This window comes from Myotis lucifugus, unplaced genomic scaffold, assembly GCF_000147115.1.
Source record: "Myotis lucifugus unplaced genomic scaffold, Myoluc2.0 scaffold_208, whole genome shotgun sequence".
Taxonomy (NCBI): Eukaryota; Metazoa; Chordata; class Mammalia; order Chiroptera; family Vespertilionidae; genus Myotis; species Myotis lucifugus.
The window spans coordinates 1,444,590-1,450,123 of NW_005871256.1; the positions used below are offsets into that span (position 1 = coordinate 1,444,590).

A 5,534-nucleotide genomic window follows, 5' to 3' on the forward strand; every position below is an offset into this window, starting at 1 on the left:
TCTGTCAAACGAGGATCATAGTATTGTCCTTGCCGGGCTCAGGCAGGGCTCCGGTGACCTTGTGCTGATGAAAATGTTGGTGAAATGCCCAGGATACATCTTTTATTCACTCATTCACACGTTCACTCGGCAAACATTGGCTGAGCAATGCTGCCCACCAGGCTCGGAGCTGTGAGGTCATGAGGTCCTTCCCCTCCAAGTAAAATCACCTGAGGGCCCTGACCAGTTTTGCTCAGTGGATAGAGCGTCGGCCTGCAGACTGAAGGGTCCCAGGTTCCATTCCGGTCAAGGGCATGTACCTTGGTTGTGGGCACATTCCCAGTGGGGGGTGTGCAGGAGGCAGCTGATCGATGTTTCTCTCATCGATGTTTCTAACTCTCTATCCTTCTCCCTTCCTCTCTGTAAAAAATCGACAAAAAATCATCTGTGGGCCATCTGGGAAGACATCCAGAGACAGGCCAGAAAGATGGGATGTGAGCCTCATGGGCCACTGAGACTTTAAGAGGGGCTGAGTGGAAGGCGGTATCTTATTTTATTTTTTTCAAATTTCAGCTTAAAATGTTTTACTATCATTTAGACGTTTCCCCAAAAGAAAAATATCGATAGCATAAAAATCCAGGTATCAGAAAGACTCAAAAGGCTGTTTTTCACTTTGTTCAAGTTTTGTTTCCAGGCATGAAGTGTGCCATACAGTTGTTGGCATTGCTGTTTTCCAAATGTCCGACGTGTGCCATGACTGCAACTGCTTTTCGCCGGGTCTGACCAGTGTTGCAGGAGACCACTTTGTTTTCCCGGCATCAGTAACCAACGCTTCAGCACCATCAGCTCCGATCTGAAGTCCCTGTTGCATTGTATCAAAAGAAATTTCTTGATTTCCCACTGCCATTCCCATTCCCATACAAGTAAGTGGTCTCATTTTTGCCATCTTCTGCTCATGCAATAGTCCAAGCGAATCTCTGAAGTCTTTATTATTCTGATAAAACTTGACACATGATGCCAATTTAGCATTCACAAAAATGGTTGAAAGATCATAAAGAGGCTCGCCTTCCAAAAACGTGACTGGTTTCAAAGTAAGAAGATGGTCGGAAAGAAATGCATTTGGATCTCTCAATGCTCGTACGATACACCCGTGGGCCTCACTCAACTCGCGCCTGGGAAGCACTGGCCTCCGTGTAGCTTCCTAGCAAGTCTACCATGACTTTTGGAGCGGCGTCACTTTTCTCACAGCCCACACGTGCCTCCGAAAGTAGCCGTCAAAGGGTGTGTGCTTTCTCAGTGGTGAGGTTCCAGTCAGAAATCCGTTTTCTAACCTGACCCAGCTCAGCTGGAATATGCTGGATGGCCCCACAGGATGCTGCCACTTCAATGAGGCTGCACTATACTGTATAACTTACAGGCGTATTCTCATCCATCCCGTGGACAAGGTTGCTTAGCAACTGCAGTCTCAGAGATGGGCGTTTGCCTTCCCGAAATTTGACCAGCTTTTCACAGAGGTTTTCCATCAGGGCTCCTTGCTTTTCTGGCTCCAAGACCCACAGGAGGGCTGCCAGGCTGTTCATCACACTTTCAACATCTTTATCATCTTCCTTCAGACGTGCATCACAGGTTCAATAATCTGAGCTAAATCTGCATGAAGCCCACCTTCTGAGTTCTCTTCTGAAACTTCAGCGCCTTTGGATTTCAGAGAAGCTCGTAGCTCAGCAGCCCGGTCTTCCTCACTGATGATGAAGGCGGGGACGCTCATGGTGAGGGCCCGGGCGCGGAGGCCGCTGCACTCGCAAACCACGCCCGGAAGGCGGTATTTTAGGTTTTATTTATTTTATATTTTTAAAAATATATTTTATTGATTTTTTACAGAGTGGAAGGGAGAGGAATAGAGAGTTAGAAACATCGATGAGAGAGAAATATTGATTCAACTGCCTCCTGCACACTCCCTACTGGGGATGTGCCCGAAACCAAGGTACATGCCCTTGACCGGAATCGAACCTGGGACTCTTCAGTCTGCAGGCCGATGCTCTATCCACTGAGCCAAACCGGTTAGGGCGGTATTTTAGATTTTAAAATTAAATTGTGCCCTAGGTGGGTTGGCTCAGTGGTTAGAGTGTTGGCCCTCGGATGGAAGGGTCTCGGGTTCGATTCCGGTCAAGGGCACGTACTTCAGATGCAGACTCAATCCCTGTTCGGGGCGTGAGGGAGGCAACCAATCGATGTGTCTCTCACATGGATGTTTCTATCTCTCTCTGTCTCTCCCCCTCCCTTCCACTCTCTCTAAAAAAAAAAAAAAACTCAATGGAAAATATCCTCGGGTGAGGATTAACCAAAAAAATATTTTTAAATTAAATTGTGAAACTTTTATCTATTACCACTCCCTCTCCCTCCTCCGCCTCCTCCTTCTTCAGCCTCTTTTTTCCTTTTTCTTTTGTAAATGCAGAGCCATTGTACTGTTATCAGCATAATTTCTTATTCACGATTTCCTTTCTGACAATAAAAACCTCCTCACATCTCCATTTACGAGGCTATCTGGGGTTATTTGCATTCTGACAGTTTAAATCAAATATTTTAAGAGCGGTCACGAGGAAAGCAGTAAATCTGTGACCCAGCTCCATCCCACACAAATAATGAAGATCTTGCGCCGAAGCAATAAACAACCGTAATGCGGCGGCTCATTAGAGTTCGCGATTCATCATCATGACGGACAAGTATTTTAATAAACAGGGAAGGGACGATGAGAAACCACAATGTTTGCCCTTCTTCCTTTTATTCCGTCTTTGCTCTTGATTTGGACCTGATCCTGGTGATTTTGGATGATTAGTTCTGGGGATGAGAGAGTCCCGAGGTCTCTGGGTTTGATGCATAAATACAGTCAGACGTGAGCTTGCATGGGCAGAGGCAGAAGAAGAAGAAATGCCATGGTCGGGAACCACTGGGTGAGTCTGAGCCATTTTCCGAAAAGCTCCCATTTCTTTTCCTTACTAATACCCCGCCATGTTTGGGCCGAATTACCCTGTATTTCCGGAGATCTGTGACAATCCATGATCGCCCTGGTGTTGAGGGGGAATATAGGGGGGCAACCTGGGGGTGTGGGGGGAGACCAGCAATCTGAATCTGTGCCGGTAACCGGTATCCTAATGCACACCCTTGTTAGCCTATAATTAAGTCACTGCCCCTTCCTTAGGCGATACTCTGTTTTCCGAAATCCTCCCAGTTCACAAGGGCCACAAACCAAGAATTTAACAGCGTAGCCAGAGGAGACGTCACCAGCACCACCCAGGCCAGGCCTTTGGGTGTAACCTCACGTCCCCCATCCCAACCCACAGAGGGACTGCAAAGCCCCCGAAAAGTCCGGAAGCCTGGTCCATATCTGGGGAGACAGAGAAACCAAGGGGACAAATGGGAGAGACCCTCCACATCCGGTGCTCGGGCTTTGGAGAGCAACTCCCCTGAGCCACGTAAGTACATCTGCAAACAAAGGGTTTTCCCGAATCTTCTGAGCACCCGGTGTGTGTTTTCCGGTCGCCTGGTAAATTCTGCAACAGTGTCACCAGGGTGTCTCTCCTTGTGTGGCCTCTTCAGGAATTGTGATTAGTTACCTCTGGCTGCATAACCAATTACCACATTCAGCAGCTTAAAACAACAAGCATTGTCATCTCGTGCAACGTCTGGGGGCCAGGAATTGGAGCCTGGCTCAGCGGGGTGATGCTGGCTCAGCGGGGTGATGAGGTTCACTCCTGGGGTTGCCACGCTGGTGCCGGCTCCTGGTGCGAGGCCTCAGTTCTTCTCGGCCGGCGCCTCTGCACGGCTGCTTGAGTGTCCTCGTATCATGGTGGCTGGCTTCACCCAGAGTGGGAGGTGGGAGACGGAAGACCAGCCAGGCGAAGCCACGCCTTCCTTCCTTCATAATCGAGCCTCAGAAAGTAGGCCCCCCATTTCCTCTCGGGCACACAGATCAGCCCATTCAGAGAGAGGGGACGACCAGGAGGCAAGAGAGGTTGGGAGCTATCCTAGGAGCTGATACCACTCCGGTTCAGTTTCAGGAGTGTGTGTGTGTGTGTGTGTGTGTGTGTGTGGCCCATTTGGTTCCAGAACTTTCTTTGAAATCCCTGGGAAAGAATGGTCTTTTTTGCAGCAAGGCTAGTCACTAAGCCTGGGTAACACGGACCCAAGAGGCCTTTCTCAGGCCTTTCCATGCCTTATGTATTCATTGAACACACACAGGGCGTCCCCCCCCCCCAAATATATACACACTTTGAATAATTATTAATTCCAATGGGTTACATCTGAAAAGAAAGAAATATCAATTGTTCTATGAGCTGTTAAGCGTGTATACATTTTTTGGGACACCCATATACCACTTATAAAAATTATAAAAACTAGCGGCCCGGTGCACAAAATTTGTGCACAGGTAGGGTCCCTAGGCCTGGCTGGAGATCAGGGCCGATCGGGGCCTTCCGGCTGCCAGCCGGGGCCTTCCTTCATTCCGTGCTGCCCACTGGTGGTCGGCGCACGTCGAACTCCGGGTCGTACTCCTAGGGGACAATTTGCATATTAGCATTTTATTATATAAAAGGATAATATACATATTTTTTTATAGAGACAGTTGAAGGTTATTCCTAATGTTGCCACGAGAAGAAACTCTTGCTAACATCGTGGGGTCTTTCTTTTCTTCCTCCTGGTCTCTGTCCATGACTGTCTGGCTTTCCCTCTCTTCCCACAGCCCCCCATCATCAGCATTTTCATAGCAAGACATTTAAATTTGATCTCAATATTGCACATCATCTGTGGCACAAAAACTAAAAATAATAGCTCGTGAGTCACAGTATTCTGCAGGCTCGTTTCCCAGGAGCCTGGGTGCTGGGAGCACCCTCATTGCCGACTCCCCACGAAGCCCAGACCCTCACGGGGTAGGGCCCTGGTCCACCTGCTTTCCCTGGGGGCTGGCAGGACAACCCGGGCCCTGAGGAGTGGGCTACCAGCCTCCAAGCCTTCAGCCAGGGGCTGTGGGTCTGGGGGAGGCTCGAGGGAGGGGCACCTGTGAACTCTGAGAGCGCAGGGCCGGGGGCAGGTTGGCCTCTGACGGGGCAGGGCTCCTGTTTGCCCTTCTGCCCTGGCTTCCAAGGCTTGGTCTCTTTCCTGGGGTCAGCTACAAGGGGGGGACCCCTGGAGCAGACTTGGGTTGCTTCTCATGGCAGCTGGATCAATGACGCTGTGGACTGACCAACTCTCCTGATCCCATGCCCACCCTCCCTCAGGATTCTGCTCTCTTGGTTGCATCCTCCAGTAGCCACGGGGCCTGGTGGCGCCCCTCCCTCGGGCCATGGCAAAGCTGGGTACTCCCCCCACACCCCCACCAATACACATACCTTCAGGCCCTGCTGGAGCAGGTACAAGCAGTGGGGGTGGGGGTGGGGGAGGGCGGAGGAGGAAGCCTGTCTGTTGTAGCTGAGCCTGGGCCGGGTGCCCACTGATGCCAGCTTCTGCCCAGCCTGCTCTCCGTCTCTCTCCTCTTCCTCCTCCTCCTCCTCCTCCTCCACTTT

General features: G+C 50.3%; 1 pseudogene; it reads right to left on the bottom strand.

Moving 5' to 3' along the window:
* Window positions 1–573: 573 nt before the first annotated feature.
* LOC102440732 lies at window positions 574–1,744 on the bottom strand (annotated as a pseudogene).
* Window positions 1,745–5,534: the final 3,790 nt, after the last annotated feature.